Source organism: Macaca thibetana, chromosome 4, assembly GCF_024542745.1.
Source record: "Macaca thibetana thibetana isolate TM-01 chromosome 4, ASM2454274v1, whole genome shotgun sequence".
NCBI lineage: Eukaryota > Metazoa > Chordata > Mammalia > Primates > Cercopithecidae > Macaca > Macaca thibetana.
Window position 1 is genome coordinate 156,761,990 of NC_065581.1, and position 19,108 is coordinate 156,781,097.

At 39.9% G+C, this 19,108-nt stretch overlaps 2 protein-coding genes and 1 non-coding gene across 33 annotated transcripts in view; 1 reads left to right on the plus strand and 2 right to left on the minus strand.

Moving 5' to 3' along the window:
• The window catches only part of SNX3 (sorting nexin 3), a 1,122,685-nt gene that overhangs the window by 942,837 nt on the left and 160,740 nt on the right, over nt 1-19,108 (plus strand). The window lies entirely within an intron of this gene.
• The window catches only part of AFG1L (AFG1 like ATPase), a 221,623-nt gene that overhangs the window by 121,712 nt on the left and 80,803 nt on the right, over nt 1-19,108 (minus strand). The window lies entirely within an intron of this gene.
• Nucleotides 4,311-4,415, minus strand: LOC126953970 (U6 spliceosomal RNA). The gene has a single exon (XR_007725440.1). It is a non-coding gene; the product is annotated as a U6 spliceosomal RNA (small nuclear RNA).

Sequence of the window (19,108 nt, forward strand, 5' to 3'; positions counted from 1 at the left end):
CAAGAACAAACAAATGAAAAAGGACAAGTTTTAAGCTCTGCATATTTTTCTTTAAAAAATGGAGAGTTCTTAGAAAATTTTCTCAAGAGAGTAAAATTTTATTTCATATAAACATTCCTTTTAAAAGTCATTCCACAGGCTGGGCATGGTGGCTCATGCCTGTAATCTCAGCACTTTGAGAGGCCAAGTCGGGAGGATCATTCGAGCCCAGGAGTTCAAGATCAGCCTGGGAAACATAGGGAAACCACATCTCTACAAAAAACAAACAAACAAAAGCAGACACCTAGCCCAGTGTGGTGGCACACACCTGTGGTACCAGCTACTTGGAAGGGTGAGGTAGGAGGACTGCTTGAACCCTGTATGTCAAGGTTGCAGTGAGCTGGACAGCGCCACTGCACCCCAGCCTGGGTGACGGAGCGAGACTCCTCTCTCTCTTTCTCTCTCTCTCTCTCTTTCTCTCCCTCCCTCCCTCCCCCTCTACCTCCCTCCCTCCCCCTCTACTTCCCTCCCTCCCTCAAGGTCATTCTATAAAGTTACGAGATTTTTAAAATTTTAGGAAAATAGATACAGTAGTATACCCAGCACACTGGCTCACATTTGTAAATTCCAGCACTTTAGGAAGCCAAGGTGGGTGGATTGAGTCCAGGAGTTTGAGACCAGCCTGGGCAACATGGTGAAACTCTGTCTGTACAAAAAAATAGAAAAATGAGCCTGGAGTGGTGGCACATGCCTGTAGTTTCAGCTACTCGGGACGATGAAGTGGGAGGCTCACCTGAACCCAGGGAGGTTAAGACTACAGTGAGTCACAATAGTGCCACTGCACTCCAGCCTGGGTGCAGAGTGAGACACTGTCTCAAAAAAAAAAAGGAATAGTAAAAAATTTTTAAATAATAAAAAACACAAATTAGATTATGTGTCTCAATTTTTTAAAAAAGTATGACCTTGTGATCCGCCCGTCTTGGAGATCGAGACCATCCTGGCGAACACAGTGAAACCCTGTCTCTACTAAAAAAAAAATACAAAAAACTAGCCGGGCAAGGTGGCAGGCGCCTGTAGTCCCAGCTACTTGGGAGGCTGAGGCAGGAGAATGGTGTAAACCCGGGAGGCGGAGCTTGCAGTGAGCTGAGATCCAGCCACAGCACTCCAGCCTGGGCGGCAGAGCAAGACTCCGTCTCAACAAAAAAATAAATAAATAAATAAAAAAGTATGGCATTATGGGATCTTTTCCATATTTCCTTGTTTAGAGAAAACTTGGTAACTATGATAGACTTCAAATGCCACATATACTTATGGAAATAAAATGTGGTCATTAGGAAACATTTATTCTCTTTAGAAAAGATTCACCATAACATCATTATAGTAAGGAAAGTATTTGCATAAGCTCTTTGGGTAATTAAAGACTACAGGTTTCAATTTGGTTATATTTAAAATTTTTATTTAGGAATGTCATAAAAGGTAAAATAATGCTGGCCAGGCTATTTAGATTTCAAGATTCAAAATCAGATTTTTTTCTTCCGTATAATAAATACCTCTAATGAGTAAAAGGATGAAAATGTAGGAAATGGGTTTAATGTTAAATATTTTCAGTCTTTCCTAATTGCCAAGTTGCTGAGGAAGGTGGATAAAAACATTGGTGTATGTTAAGAGTTGATAGCCATGATTGTGGGAAGTGGTAAAAATGGAAAAATCAGATAATTTTTAAAAACATACTCGATGTTTATAGCAGCTTTATTCATAAATAAGCTAAAAACTTCAGCTTTATTTGGGATAGCCAAACACTGGAAGAAATCTAAATATCCATCATTGGGAGAATGGATAAACAAATTGTGCCATATCTGTACAATGAAATACTACTCAGCAATAAAAAGGGTAGTCTATTCATACACATAGCAAAATAGATGAATCTCAAAATAAGTATGCAGAGTAAAGGAAGCCAGACCAAAAAAATGAGTACATACTATGTGATTCCATTTATATAAAACTCTAGAAAACGCAAACGAACCTACAGCAACAGAAAGCTAATCAGTAGCTGCTTGTGAGAGGGACAGCAGGTTTGGTAGTGACAGATGAAAAAAATGGCAAGGCCGGGCATGGTGGCTCATGCCTGTAATTCCATCACTTTGGGAGGCCGAGGCGGGTGGATCACCTGAGATCAGGAGTTCAAGACCAGCCTGACCAACACGGTGAAATTCTCTCTCTAATAAAAAGACAAAATTAGCCGGGTGTGGTAGCACATGCCTGTAATCCCAGCTACTTGGGAGGCTGAGGCAGGAGAATCACTTGAACTCAGGAGGCAAAGGTTGCACTGAGCCAAGATTGCACCATTGCACTCCAGTCTGGGCAACAGAGAGAAGAGAAGAGAAGAGAAGAGAAGAGAAGAGAAGAGAAGAGAAGAGAAGAGAAGAGAAGAGAAGAGTGAGGAGAGAGAGGAGAGAGAGGAGAGGGGAGAGAGAAGAGAAAAAGGAAGGGAAGGGAAGGGAAGGGGAAGAGAAGAAGAGAGAGAGAGAAAAAAGGGCAAGAGGAAACTTTTGGGGGCGATAGAAATGTTCACTCTATTAGTTGTGGCAATGGTCTCATGAAGGTATACATATGTCAGTATTTTAAAAACTGTATCCTTTAACTATGTGCAGCCTATAATACATCAACTATATTTCAATAAGCCCTTTAAAATTTTGGGAAATAAGCCATACATATCATCAGTGATTATTAAAGAGCACAATGTTATAGAATTAAAACTAACATATTACACGAATGAAAGTTCATCTATGTGAAGGTAACGCTTTGGTCCTTTTTGTAGAATAACATCTTTTTTATGGATGTATAAGGCTCTGAGATGTAGTTTAACAAGTATGCACCTTTTAATACGTTAATCAAAATGAGAAATGTAAAGGCCCACTTGTAATATTCTTCATTAAAAGATTTCCACTCATCAACAAAGTTAAAATAGAATACCAATGCCTTTAAGTCTTAGAGACTTAATTTTTTAAAGGACGAACTTTTTAAAAAATCAGCCTGTACAAGGATATATAATCCAAAACTTTATGCTCTGAGAAGTGTATTCTAAACAGAATTCTAAATAGAAATCATTTGGCTTAAAAACCTTTAGGTTTTTATAGAACACAAGTGAAAAGGGACCATACTCATTAAATTGAAAAGTTTTTTGTAATTCAAATATCATGCTAATTATCAATGCAATAGATCCATCTCTTGAAATGTTATTTAGCCACCAAAATGTTTAATATTAGCTGTTTAATATTATTTTTCTTAGACATAAAGATTTCATAATACATTTATATCAACATTTGTCATTACTAAATACTATTTTAAAATTCAGGAGTTCTTGACTATGATTTCTTCATCATCTCTCTAAACAGAGTGAAATGAGCACTTGGTCATGTAAAACAGAATACTAGAATTACAGAACATTCATTTTGTAAAAAATGGTGTAAGTACCTCTAAATTCTCAACAGTGAATAGCTATATACCTACAGATGAAACACAAGCAAAGAGGATTTTTAAAGTAATTACAAGTACCTAAATAAATATTTTGGAAATGTACATGGATATGAAGATCTTTTCCTTAAAAATCCAAGTGTCAAATCAATAAGCTGAATAATGCTTACTTATACATATACATATCGATTTAGAGTAAGAAAAACTTTTAAAGCATGTCATTAAAGGAGGTTTCCTATAAATTATCACACAATAATTTTATGGTTTCATGGAACCAATTTGATTTATCCTTCTAGGAGATTCTTATTGTATTACAGACTAAAAGAAAAGAGAACCTATAGACTATTTAAGCAGCTGTTGCTGAAATAGCTTCTTTTAAAAGAACTAAAGTTCAAACAACATTTTACTAAATCTGTAGGTAGTACAGCTCATTAAATGTTCCCATGTGATACTATATTATAGATTGATACTCAGTTCAATACACATCGATGAATTCTACTATGTCTTCACTGAAACGAGTGCTGAAGACAACAGATAAAAAGAGGAACCAAGATTTACAGAACACCTACTAGAAGCCACACAATTTGCTAGGCACTGTACACAAATCATAATAAGTAAGACCCAAGTCTAAACACAAAATTCACTTATGTTCCATATATCACTTATATACATCACCTAAAAGTAATTTTATATAACATTTTGAATAATTTTGTGCATGAAACAAAGACTGTGTACATTTAACGATCAGAAAGCGAAGGTATCACTATCTCTGCCACCCGTGAGGACAATCTGTGGTTGTTAAGCATCACCATCATTCCTGTCTTTATATGCTACCAATAAGCAATCATTTTCTTCTTTAAAAAATTTTACATCTTTTAAATAAAACTTACCCTTGTGCAGAGGCCATGCTAATCTTCTCTGTATCATTTCAATTTTAATATATGTGCTTCCAAAGCAAGCACAGCAATCATTTTCTTATACTTGTTCACATATAAGTACTCAACAGGAAAAAATATGACATCATTAATATAATGAAAAAATAATGTGTTCATGGTAAGTAAGCAGCATGGTAGCATCATCAGAACACCTATACTGGTTGCAAACAACATTAACAATGGCAGGCTTTCAGTCTCTACCTACAATGTTGAGCCTTGTCCTGTACACTGTATTTTTATTATTATTATTTTTTAGGTGAGAAAAGACATCAGAAGCAGTTGAGGGACCAAGAAGTGCATCCTCTAGAAATGCATTCTGTTGGATGGCTTTTTAAAATGTTTCATCCAAAAAATTCCAGAAGATAACATCAAAAAAAACCCTTGTAGACATTGGCTTAGACAAAGACTTCATGACCAAGAAACCAAAAGCAAATGCAATAAAAACAAAGATAAACAGGTGGAACTTAACTAAAGAGCTTCTGCACAGCAAAAGGAACAGTCAGCAGAATAAACAGACAACCCACAGAGTGGGAGAAAATCTTCACAATTTACACATCTGACAAAGGACTGATATCCAGAATCTACAAGGAACTCAAACAAGTTGGCAAGAAAAAAATAAATAATCCCATCAAAAAATGGGCTAAGTACATGAATAGGCAATTCTCAAAAGGAGATACACAAATGGCCAACAAACATATGAAAAAATGCTCAACGTCACTAACGATCAGGGAAATGCAAATCAAAACCACAATGCAATACCACCTTACTCCCACAAGAATGGCCATAATCAAAAAATCAAAGAATAATAGATGTTGGTGTGGATACAGTGAAAAAGGAACATTTCTACACAGTTGGTGGGAATGTAAACTAGTACAACCACTATGGAAAACAGTGTGAAGATTCCTTAAAGAATTAACAGTAGAAATTCCACTTGATCCAGCAATCCCACTCTTGGGTATCCAACCAGAGGAAAAGAGATCGTTATACAAAAAAGATACCTGCACACGCATGTTTATAGCAGCACAATTCACAATTGCAAAAATACGGAACCAGCCCAACCCAAACGCCCATCAATCAACAAATGGATTAAAAAAATAAAAAAAATTGTGGTGTGTGTATACTCAGCCATAAAAAGGAACAAATGACTTTTGCAGCAACCTGGATGGAACTAAAGATTATTATTCCAAGTGAAGTAACTCAGGAATGGAAAACCAAACATTGTATGTTCTCACTCATAAGTAGGAGTTAAGCTATGAGGATGCAAAGGCATAAGAATGATACAATGAACTTTGGGGACCTGGGGGAAAGGGTGGGAGGGGGGTGAGGGAAAAAAGACTGCAAATTGGGTTCAGTGTATACTGCTTGGGTGATGGGTGCACCAAAATCTCACAAATCACCATTACAGAACTTACTCACGTAGCCAAATACCACCTGTTCCACAAAAACCTATGGAAATAAAAAACTTTTTAAAGAAGTTTCCTCCAGAGTCATCTGCCTAATTAACAATAATTTTTGTCTTCGAAGGCTCTCTTTGATTTTATAAAGTGACATGATTTCTTGCTTTGTTAGGAATACACACTGCTCTAGTCCTTCAATAGGCCCATCACAGCATTTTGACTGCGACCTGTCACATGAGGTCAGGTATGGAATTTTCCACTTGTGGTGTTATGTCAGCCCTTAAAATGTTTCAGATTTTGGAGCATTTCAGATTTCAGATTTTCAGATTAGGGATGCTCAACTTGTAATGCATTTGTTGACACACAAACTAAAACATCAAAAAGAAAAGTCAGGGTGATCTATTGTTGATGTTAACTGACTGCATGCCTCCCTGGTGAATATTTTCAATGGAAACTGCTTTAGAGATGGCAGAAAGATGAAATTCTTTCCATCAGTCCTACAAATACATAGTCCTATAAATTCAATTTTGTATTCAAATAATAATTGTCAACCCTCCACTTTAGATATCCTACTTTTTTTTTTTTTTTTTTTTTTTTTTTTTGAGACAGGGTGTCACTCTGTCACCCAGGCTGGAGTGCAATGGCTCACTGCAGCCTCGACTTCCTGAGCTCAGATGATTCTCCCACCTCAGCCTCCCTACTAGCTGGTATTACAGGTACACGCCACCACACTGGGCTAGTTGTTTGTAGAGACAGGGTTTTGCCATGTTGCCCAGGCTGGTCTTGAACTCCTGGGCTGAAGTGATCCACCCACCTTGGCCCCTCAAAGTGCTGGAATTACAGGCATGAGGCACTGTTCTTGGCCCCTGGTTTTAAATAGTACAATGCCCTATAACAGGTAATGGGAATCTAAGGAAATGATAGGCTCCAGAAGGTCTTTTTTTTTTTTTTAGAACCATGAAAGTGCTAAAGTGTGTGTGTGTTGAGAGATGTTGCCATGTTGCCCAGGCTAGTCTCAAACTCCTGATCTTAAGCAATCCTCCCGCCTTGGCCTCCCAAGGTGTTGAGATTATAGGCATAAGCCACTGCACCTGACCCTAATTTTCTCTTTATAAAATGCTCCATAAAATTTGAATACAAAAACACTACCATCCATATACTTACATATTTATTTTCAGTAAGGTCAAACACCAATGATGTAGTTTTTCGCACCAGAGATTCTTTATATAATAGAATTCAATGGACTTAAATATCATGACTACAGTCTTCAACAAGAGAACAAAACTTAGACGTTTCTGGGAATCCTTTGTGTGTGAACAAGACCCAAAACCCATGTACAAACTAATGGCAGTGACCAGAATCCTCCTGTCAACTTTTAAAACTATCTATTTCATTATGAAGTGTGAATGACTGAGGCTTAGCCAACAATAGCTTCCACTTTGCCTCTAGATTGTCTTTGGAGTCTAAAGGCCTTACTACCAGATGGGGTGTTAGTGTGAGTGGATGGAATTATTTAACTAATTTCTTTAAAGAGTTCATTTAAGTTCATTGTGGTCTTTTGCTTTTCTTAAACTAAAATTAAAAAAAAAATTTTTAGCTGCTAGACAATGTGAGATATTGTGGTTTTTGAACTACAGAAAAATTGTGGCCAGGGGTGGTGGCTCACGCCTGTAATCCCAGCACTTTGGGAGGCCGAGGCGGGCAGATCACGAGGTCAGGAGATCAAGACCATCCTGTCTAACATGGTGAAACCCTGTCTCTACTAAAAATACAAAAATTTAGCCGGGTGTGGTGGCGGGCGCCTGTAGTCCCAGCTCCTTGGGAGGCTGAGGCAGGAGAACGGCGTGAACCCGGGAGGTGGAGGTTGCAGTGAGCCGAGATCGCGCCACTGCACTCCAGCCTGAGCGAACAGAGTGAGACTCCATCTCAAAAAAAAAAAAAAAAAGAAAAAGAAAAATTGTATGAATGAATTGGCACAGTCTGTAGCATCTTTCTCTGACTTCTCCTTTGTGATAATAGCACACATTTGTCAACTATAAAATTAGATAGGGCTTGCTGTCAAAAATTTTTTAATCTATGACTTGTCCCTTGATACAAGAAAGAAAAAAAATTAAAAATCATTTAATCAATTCCTTAATGTTGAAAATATTTCTTCTTTTTGATACCAGAAATGATTATAGCTGAAGCTAATGGTTGTTGAAATGATCTTAGAATCAAAATTGTCTTCCACAAGCCACCATACAATACTTGATTTATCTACAACCTAATCCATAGAAGACAAACTTTAGCACTGTGGCCCAGGCATAAGGGACACAGGCCTAGTGCTGCCAGAAACCAACGAGGGAAAAAGGCTGAGCCCTGCACAAGCATCTGCTGGTGGGGCCCACAGCCCAGGTGTATGTGCAGGGCATGCAGAGGGGACAAGTGCCTGTTTTCTCCACTCACCATGGCCTACCCACTGGCAGTCACACAGGCCTGCCTCAGCATCTGAGGCAGACCATGGTGTGGCCACTGCCTCCACCACCTTGGGAAGCCACCCTGGGAAGCTGACCTCCCCGTCTACCTCAGAATCCATCTTTGCTGTGAAAGAGAGGCCCAGCTTTTTCTGAAGTTTATTTAATATGGCACTAATACATCCATGTTAGCCTTTGTATCATTACTGTTTGGATGCCATATCTTTTTGCATACAATTGCTTTCAATCTATCTGTGTATTTTTAAAGTATATCTCTTGGTATTTTTAAAATTTGTTCTGATAATCTCTAACCTTTAATTGGAATGTTTAGTTCATTAACATTTAATATTTAGGTCCATGATTTTATTATTTGTTTTCTTTTTGTCCCTTCTTTTACTTTTTGCCTACCTTTTTTTGGATTATTTGAATACATTTTAAAATTCCTTTTTAATTTAATCTATCAGCCTTTATTTTAGTTGCTGTTCTGTGATTACAATATACATCCTTAGCTTTTCATGCTCTACTTAGAATATAATATCACTTCAAAAAAATGTAGAAATATTGCATTCGTATAGAACCATCTAAACATCCCCCTTTCTGCTACTGGTGTCACGTGTATCATACCTACATACACCATAAACTCTGTAAGACAACACTATAATTTTATGTAAAACAATCAACTATATTTTAAAGAAACTAAGAGAAAAAATTAGTGCTTATATTTACCCCAATATTCACCATTTTCATTTCTGATGTATTTCACTTCTTCATCATTGAAGTACCCATCCATCATTTTCCTTCTACCTGAAGAACAAGTTTTGGAATCTCTTGTAGTACAGGTTTGTTGGTGATAAATTCTCTTAGGTACTTTTCTTTTCTTTTCTTTTTCTTTTTTTTTTTGAGATAGAGTTTCACTCTTTTTGCCCAGGCTGGAGTGCAATGGCACAATCTTGGCTCACTGCAACCTCCGCCTCCCAGGTTCAAGCGATTCTCCTGCCTCAGCCCCTCAAATAGCTGGGATTACAGGTATGCACCAAGATGTCCATCTAATTTTGTATTTTTGGTAGAGACAGGGTTTCTTTTTTTTTTTTTTTTTGAGACGGAGTCTCGCTCTGTCACCCAGGCTGGAGTACAGTGGCCGGATCTCAGCTCACTGCAAGCTCTGTCTCCCAGGTTTATGCCATTCTCCTGCCTCAGCCTCCCGAGTAGCTGGGACTACAGGCGCCCGCCACCTCGCCCGGCTAGTTTTTTTGTATTTTGTAGTAGAGACGGGGTTTCACCGTGTTAGCCAGGATGGTCTCGATCTCCTGACCTTGTGATCCGCCCGTCTCGGCCTCCCAAAGTGCTGGGATTACAGGCTTGAGCCACCGCGCCCGGCCAGAGACAGGGTTTCACCACGTTGGCCAGTTTGGTCTCGAACTCCTGACCTCAGGTGATCCACCTGCCTCGGCCTCCCAAAGTGCTGAGATTACAGGCATGAGCCTCTGTGCCCAGGAGAGGCATTTTTCTTTTTAATTTTAGAATGTCTTTATTTTGCCTTCATTCTTTTATTTATTTACTTAGTTATTTGAGAGACAGAGTCTCATTCTATTGCCCAGGCTAGAGTGCTGTGGCACAATTACAGCTCACTGCAGCCTCAAACTTGTGGGCTCAAGTGATCCCCCAATCTCAGCCTCCTGAGAAGCTCCCACTACAGGCATGTGCCACCACACCAGCTAATTTTTTTAAAATGTCTTGTAGAGATGGGGTTTCACGATGTTGCTCTAGATGGGCTAGGCAGGTCTTAAACTCCTAGCCCCAAGCAATCCCCCTGCCTCAGCCTCCCAAAGCACTGGGATTACAGGTGTGAGCTACTGTCTTCATTCTCACAGGAAGTTCTAGAATAAGATTACTAAATTGATGGTTTCTTCCTCTCAACAATTTAAAGATATTCCACTGTCTCTGACCTCCAAAGTTTCTAACGGAAGTCACCAGTTCCCAATCATCGTTCCTCCATGCCGAGACCAGCTTGGCTGTGGAGACCCTAACCCAGCGGCGCTACAGAAATTAAACACACACACACAGAAATATAGTGTGTGGAGTGGGAAATCAGGGGTCTCACACCCTTCAGAGCTGAGAGCCTCGAACAGAGATTTACCCACATATTTACTGACAGCAAGACAGTGATAAGCATTGTTTCTATAGATTATAGATTAACTAAAAGTATTCCTTATGGGAAATAAAGGGATGGGCTGAAATAAAGAGATGGGTCTGGCTAGTTACTTGAAGCAGGAACATGTCCTTAAGGCACAGATCGCTCATGCTATCGTTTGTGGTTTAAGAACGCCTTAAGCGGTTTTCCGCCCTGGGTGGGTCAGGTGTTCCTTGCCCTCAGTCCAGTACACCCACGACCTTCAGTGTGGGCGTCATGGCCACCACGAACGTGCCACAGTGCTGCAGAGATTTTGTTTATGGCCAGTTTTGGGCCACTTTACGGCCAGATTTTGGGGGCCTGTTCCCAACACCTCCATATTTAATGTGTCATGTTTTCTCTGGTTGCTTTCTAGATTTGCTCTTTACCTTAGGTTTTTAGCAGTTTTACTACAGGGTACCTAATTTATTCTGCTTTAAGTTCACTAAGTTTCTGGAATCTATAAATTTATGTGTTCCAGATTTGGAAATTTTTCAGTCATTGTTTTTTCAAAAGTGTTTCTGCCTCATTCTCTCCCTCTTTGTCTTCTGGGATTCTAACTGGAAATACGTTATAAGCTTGTACAGTTCCTCACATTCCTAAGGCTCTGTTTATTTTCTTCTAATCATTTTCTTTCTATTCTTTACATTGGATAATTTTAAGTTATTTGAACCTTTCCTCTGTTATCTCCATTCTGCTATTAAGCCCATCAAGTGAATTTTTATGTATTATATGTTATAGTTCTAGAATGTACATTTTTTATGATTTCAGTTGTCTGCTGAGATTTCTTATCTTTTCACTCATTCTGAACATATTTTCTTTACCTCACCCTTTCCTAGCAATTGCTTCCCCAGCTGCTTTAAAGTAGTTGTCTCCTAATCCAGTTCACATTGGGGTTAGTCTCTGTTAACTGCTTTTTGTCTTCAGAATGGGACACATTTTCCTCATTTTCAATTTTGGATTGTATCCTGGACCTTGTAAATGTTATACTGTGAATTTCATTTTCTTCACTGAAGACTGTTGACATTTTTGCTTTAGTAGGAAATTACCTTGCTTGGATTCAAACTACAAATTCTTCTCTTGGGCAGCAACTCAAATCTCAGTTCTGGACCTACCCCTAGTTGGGAAGCTGTTAGTCTGCCCTGCACATGCATGGTTCAGAAGTCAGTCAGAGATTTGGGCAGGGGTTACACACAGAACCTCGGGCTATACCAATCTAGTTCTCTCTGGGATCCATTTCTCATTTCCAGCAGCAGTTTCTTACTGCAAACTCTATCATCTGGTTTTTCAGGCCAGAAAGACTAGATTTTCTATGAGAATAGCAGGTATCAATGCAGCACTGATTTCACCCTGCCCTGAGGCTGGTATTAAAAAACAGGAAACTCTCCTGGACATTCTTCCAAGTGTTGTCTTTCCTCAAGAATCTGCCAGCCTCTTTTTTTTTTTTTTTTTTTTTACTCTCCAGGACCTTCACATAGTTGTGTAGAGTATTTTACTCAGAATTTATCATTGTTACCTGCAGAAAGATCATTTGGCTATGGCCTTACATACACTGAAGAGGTTTTAGTTTTTAATAGGGAACTTAACCCATTTATATTCCCTGTCAGTGAAATACCTGATCTTGTTTCACACTTTTTGTTCATACTTTTTTGCTGTTTTCTAGCTTTTGCTCTAAGAAATATTTTTTCTTTGATCTTTCATCTTTTCTACTTTTGTAGAAAAGATTTTCAAGTAATCTGAAAAGCAGAAGGCATATTTTAAATTCTAAAATACTTGACTGTATCTGTCCCCAATTACCAGTGTTACAACTGATGACACTGCCCTTCAAGACTGTAAACTCTCCCTGCAAAGGGAACAAAATTATCATTTATAACCAAAGGACTTATTTCCTTTCTTCATCATTCTATTATTCTACTTCTGTATTCTGGCGGAGCTTCTTATGTTAGTTTTCCTACATCACTGATTTTATTTTCTTCAGTTTTAAGTCTACAGCTTAGTATTTCTACTGCAAATTTTAATTTATTTAATTTTAATTAATTTAATCTCTTTTATCTCATTTTGCTTTCTTTTATCACAGCTGATCTCAGTAAATCAGTTTTCAGCTCAATCTGTTGTCTTTTCTCAACTTGGATCATCTGTATTGAAGAGTCTATGTTTTCCTGATTTTTGAATAATATAAAACAAAAAATTCCTAAAACATACTTCTCTTTGCTCTAGTAGATCATCTGTAAAAGGATGTTATTCTTTCACCTTTTTTATTTTATTTTATTTATGTATTTATTTATTTACTGAGACAGACTCTCACTCTGTTGCCCAGGCTGGAGTGTAGTGGCCTGATCTCGGTTCACCACAACCTCCGCCTCCTGGGTTCAAACAATTCTCATGCTTCAGTTTCCTGAGTAGCTGGAATTACAGGTGTCCACCACAGTTTTTTTTTGTATTTTTAGTAGAGACAGGGTTTTATCATGTGGGCCAAGCTGGTCTCCAACTCCTGGCCTCAAGTGATCTGCCCGCCTTGCCTCCCAAAGTGATGGGATTACAGGCATAAACCACGGCACTCAGCTTCTTTCACCTTTTAAGAATTAGATTTATTGCTGCAGTATCTTTTGTCATTCTCATATTAGGGTATTTTCTTAAGCAAGTGTATATAATCTTGAACAAGGTCTAATTTTGGTGCAACTCTGCAATCAAGATACGTGGCTTTTACCTAGTTTCCTTCACTTTCCACCTAGTTGCTGTCATAATCTGTCTGTACTTCAGTTCAATTTTAAAAAGTAATCAGTGTCATCCTGGATGTGTTCATAACTGTGGCAGAAATGCCTCCATAGTTTCCCTGCTAAGCATAATTCAGACTTTTTAACTAAGATACATATATTTGGTATTCATATTAAGAAACTATTCATCTACTTATATTTTACGAAGTTATTCTATGAAGAAAGGATGTTGAATTTTGCCAGATGCTTTGTCAGCCTTTAAGGTGATGACCATTGTATTTTTCCCCCTAGAAGCATTAAAATAATAAATTAAAATTAATATGTGTGTGTATGTGCATACCTATAACTGTTAGCCAACTTTCTAGTGATATTCAGTCTTTTATTTAGTATGAATATGCTGGTCTGAGTAGGAATCACATAATGTGTTGCCTGATAATCTAAGAAAAATAGTATTATTTTTGACATTTGAATGCTATCTAATGCATTTTCATTATCATAAACAGTGAATAGCTGGGCGCGGTGGCTCACACCTGTAATCCCAGCACTTTGGGAAGCCGAGGCGGGTGGATCACCTGAGGTCGGGAGTTCAAGACCAGCCTGACCAACATGGGGAAACCCTGTCTCTACCAAAAATATAAAATTAGTCAGGCATGGTGGCGCATGCCTGTAATCCCAGGTACTCAGGAGGCTGAGGCAGGAGAATTGCTTAAACCCCGGAGGCAGAGGTTGCAGTGAGCCGAGATTGTGCCATTGCACTCCAGCGTAGACAACAAGAACAAAGCTCCATCACAAAAAAAAAGAATAAAACCCAGAAACTCCAAAGTTCACTGCTCTGATGGTTGTAGGGTCAGTCAGTCTGGGACATTTTTAGCACCTTGTGTCAATCTGCCAAAGAAGCAGAGTCATTTCAATTTATGTAGTCTATTACCCCATAAAAATGTATTTCTATTTTTGATTGAGTAAATGTCTCAAGTTGAACTACTAATTTAATTTCAAATTTTTAACTAATTGAACCTACAAATCTATTATTAATTTGTTGTCAGAGTCTTCATCCACTTAAAACAGTCTTATTATATTTCCCTATTGGAATGTCATGAAATTAACAACATTTTACTGCAGTACCTAAAATGTGAGAGACACGTATGTGAAATTTTAAATCATGGATTTTTGTTTCTAGCTATTCTGATGACTTGACACGATATATATATGGGTGTGTGTGTGTGTGTGTGTGTATATATATATATATGTGTGTGTGTGTGTGTGTGTGTGTATGTGTATATATATATATATATATATATTTTTTTTTTTTTTTTCCCCAGAGACAAGGTCTTCCTATGTTATCCAGGCTACAGTCAGTGGCTATTCACAGGCATGATTGTAGCTCATGTAGCCTTGAACTCCTGGACTCAAGTGATTCTCCTGTCTCAGCCTCACAAGTAGCTAGGATGACAGACATGTGCAAATGCACCCAGCCCCGACACTAGAATCTTTGAAAAGTAAAAATCATAATCCAAGTCTCTTCCGATTAAAAAAAAAAAAAAGAAAGAAAAGTAAAAATGTATTTACTTGTATGTAGACATTAAAATATTTACCTAAATGACAAAATTGCTAAATGAATAATTTACTTGAAGCTTTATAAAAATAAGAAATTAAACACAAACTCTCTCTGCGTGTATATATATATATATATATATATATATATTTTTTTTTTTTTTTTTTTTTTTTTTTTTTTGAGACGGAGTCTTGCTGTGTCTCCCAGGCTGGAGTGCAGTGGCGTGATCTCGGCTCACTGCAAGCTCCGCCTCCCGGGTTCACGCCATTCTCCCGCCTCAGCCTCCCAAGTAGCTGAGACTACAGGCGCCCGCCACCACACCCGGCTAGTTTTTTGTATTTTTTGTAGAGACGGGGTTTCACCATGTTAGCCAGGATAGTCTCGATCTCCTGACCTCGTGATCCACCCGCCTCGGCCTCCCAAAGTGCTGGGATTACAGGCTTGAGCCACCGCGCCCGGCCTCTGCGTATATTTTATCTGAAACTTTTCAAATAATGTCCTATTCCTATGGATCTGATCCAAGATCCTCTTTATTTCAGGTTCAAGAGCCTTAACCAGATTGTCCCATGAAATATAAAATGAGTGTTTTCGGTTGGTTTTTTTCCAAGATGGTGGATTAGCGGCTTTCAGCATGCCTCAGACACTTGGAAATGGCACGATAGTACATAAAGATCAACTCTGTGAGTTTTAATTCAAGGAGGAAAATGGAAATCTACTGGAATCATAAAGGACATCCCAGAACCCAGGGAGGAGAATGCCAGAAAACAGCCCCCTGATAGCATCCAGCTGACAAAGGTGAGTGAATCCCCAGTACGTGAGAAAGGATGAAGCCTCCCTCTGTGACTCACCTTGCCACTGGGAATCCAAGCAACCCAGGCCAAGGGAGAGCATTTTGCTTCTCCCAAGCCCTGTAGTTAACTTGAGGATTGGAGACACTGTGAAGGAAAGACACTGGGAAAAGCTGCAGGCATTTTCCCAGATCTAAGACTGAGAGCAGGACACCATTTTTAATCTGGGCCGTTCTTGGGTGACCTGCAGCATGGCTGTACGGGCATTTTAGTCTCAGGCCAGGGATTGGAACACCTGCTCCAGAGTTGGATAGGCAGCCTCCATATCCAGAACTGTGGAAAGTGCTTCAGCAGTAGGTGCTGGAATTGTGCTCTCCCCTGTCACAAGTCTGGCACGGAAGAGAGCTGTTACAGCTGCAGTTTCTCCTGGGTGGTGAGACTTGAAGCCAGGGCCAGCACAGAAACCTGCAACTGATCTGCGTGTGCCATCACTGGATGCCCCACCCTGCCTCCCTGAGATCATGGTGCAGCGGGGCCCTCTCTCTTCCAACCCCAGGCAGAAATCCAGGCATTTGGAATATGTACTTGCCTGAACCAGTAGCCTGAGCCACCCCACCGTTCCTGGACATAGACTGTGATGCTGTGAGGCTCTCTCTGCTCCACACCTAGGCAGATCTCCAGGATTTGGAATACCTGTTTGCCGGGTTCAGCAGCCTAAGCTGCCCCAGCCTTCCTGTACAGAGATCCTGGTGCAGGGGGACCCTCTCTGTTACATGCCCAGGAAGATCTCCAGGCATTCAGAGCACTGCATGCTTGGTCTAGCAGCCTAAGTTGCCCCAGCCCTCCTGTGTAGAGCTCTTGGTGCATGGGGGCCCTCTCTGCTCCATGCCCAGGCATATCTCCAGGCATTTGGAGCATTACTCACTTGGATTGGCAGCTTGACCTGCCCCACTCTTCCTTTGCAGAGAGTCTGGTGCAGAGAGTCCCCCTCTGCCTCACAACCAGACAGATATCCAGGCATTCAGAGCACCCTCTCATCTGGTTCAGCAGCCTAAGCTGCCCCATGCTTCCTGGGCATAGATCATAGTGCAGCAAGACCCTCTCTGGTCCATGTCCAGGCAGCTCGCCAGGCAACTGGAGCAACCACTCTCCTGGATTAGGAGCTTAGGCCATCCTCTCATCCTCATGCAGAGAACTTGGAGCTGAGCAGGTTTCCCAGCTCCACACCTAGGAAAACCTTTGGGTACCTCATGGTCACCCACTGGATTCTCCCTTGGCACTAGTGCTTGTGTCTACCATCAGGGGACCTGCAGGCAGATTCGCCAGGTCTGCCTCTGCCCTTCATGTCTCCCAATGCCACCCTCCCAACCCCTGTCACGACCAGGGCTGAACAAGGAGTGCAGACCACTGTGTGTTCTACAAATCAGCTAATCGCCTGGAGCAACAGAGAGCTTCTGCCAGTAAACAAGGATCAAGTATATACCCAAACACACTGGTTGTAGCTGGCTCTCACCTGTAAGTGCCATCTACAGGCTTGTAAGACAAACTTCACAGCCCAATATAAAACATGCTGAAAATATGTAACAAACCTGCACGTTGCGCACATGTACCCTAGAACTTAAAGCATAATAAAAAAGATTTAAAAAAAAAATGCTGAAAGAAGTACATAGGGTAGCTGGTCGCAGTGGCTCATGCCTGTAATTCCAGCAACCTTGGGGGCTTGGGAGGCTAAGGTGGACAGATCACTTGAGGTCAGGAGTTCGAGACCAGTCTGGCAAACAAGGTGAAACCCTGTCTCTACTAAAAATACAAAACTTAGCCAGGCATGGTAGTGGGTGCCTGCAATCCCAGCTACTCAGGAGGCTGAGGCAAGAGAATTGCTTGGACCTGGGAGGAGGAGGTGGTAGTGAGCCAAGATTGGGCCACTGCACTCCGCAATCCAGCCTGGGTGACTAAGTGAGACTCTATCTCCAAAAAAAAAAGAAGAAGAAGGAGGAGAAGGAGAAGAGCAGCAGCAGCAGCATAGGGCTGTTCAAGCAAAGCCAAAAGATCTTACCAAGCATTCTCTACAGTCACATCCCCTAGGCAAGCAGGGAAAAGGGAAAGGAAAGAAAAATTAATAATAATAATAACAATAACAACAACATTATAGGGAAAGAAAGAAAAAGAAAAAAAATCCTACCTGCATGAAAATAATTACAAAAATCAGAAGTGCCAATGTCTCTAGATGAGAAGGAACCAGCACAAGAATTCTGGCACCATGAAAAAGCTGAAGGTAGTGACACCACCAAAAAATTTCTCTAGATCTCCAGCAATGGTCCCTAACCAAAATAGAAACTCAGAAATAACAGATAAGGAACTCAAAGCATAGGCCAGGTGTGGTGTGAACCTGTAGTCCCAGCACTTCAGGAGGCCAAGGCGGCCAGATCACCTGAGGTCAGGAGTTCGAGATCAGCCTGGCCAATATGGTGAAAGCCTATCTCTACTAAAAATACAAAAATTAGCTGGGCGTGGTGGCATGTGCCTGTAATCCCAGCTACTGGGAAGCTGAGGCAGGAGAATCACTTGAACCTGGGAGATGGAGGTTGTAGTAAGCCGAGATTATATGACTGCATTCCAGCCTGGGCATCAGAGTGAGACTCTGTATCAAAAAAAAAAAAAAAAAAAAAAAACTTCAAAGCACGCTTGCAAGGAAGCTCACAGAGATCCAAGACAAAGTTAAAAATCGAGAAAAGAAACTTCTAAAGCAATCCAGGAAATGAAGAGATAAACATCTTAAAAAGAAATCAATCAGAGCCTCTAGAATTAAAAAACTCGCTTAAGGAATTTCAAAATAAAATTGAAAGCTTTATAAATGGACTGGACCAAGCAGAAGAAAGAATTTCAGGACTTCAAGACTGGTCTTTTGAATGAACCCAATCTGACCAAAAAAAAAAAAGAATTTTTAAAAATAAGTAAAATAAGCAAATTATTTCAGAAATGTGGGATTATGTAGAGCAACCAAACCTTCAAATTATTAACATTCCTGAGAGAGAAGGAGAAAAAGCAAACCACTTGGAAAATACACTTGAGGCAATAATTCAAGAAAACTTCCCTAGTCCTTAGAACATGGATAAATAAATTTGTGAAAAATGTCAAAAAAAAAAAAAAAAAAGGAAACTTTCCTTATCTTGCCAGGGAGGTAGACATCCAGATACAAGAAATCCAGAGAACACCTGCAAGATACTATATTCAAAATGAACATCACCAAGACATATATAGTCACCATACTGTCCAAGGTCAATGCTAAAGAAAAAATCTTAAAGGTGGCTAGAGAAAAAGGGCAGATCATGTACAAAAGGAACCCCATCAGGCTAACAGCGGACTTGCCAGCCGGAACCTTGCAAACCAGGAGAGACTGGCAGCCGATTATCAGCATTCTTAAAGTAAAGAAACTCCAACCAAGAATTTCATATCCTGCCAAACTAAGTTTCATAGCAAAGAAGAAATAAAATCGTTTCCAGACAAGCAAGTGCCAAAGGAATGTGTTACTACTAGAGTAGCCTTACAACAGATCCTTAAGGGAGTCCTAAATATGGAAACAAAAGAATGATACCTGCTACCACAAAAACACACTTAAGTACATAGTCCACAGACCCTATAAAGA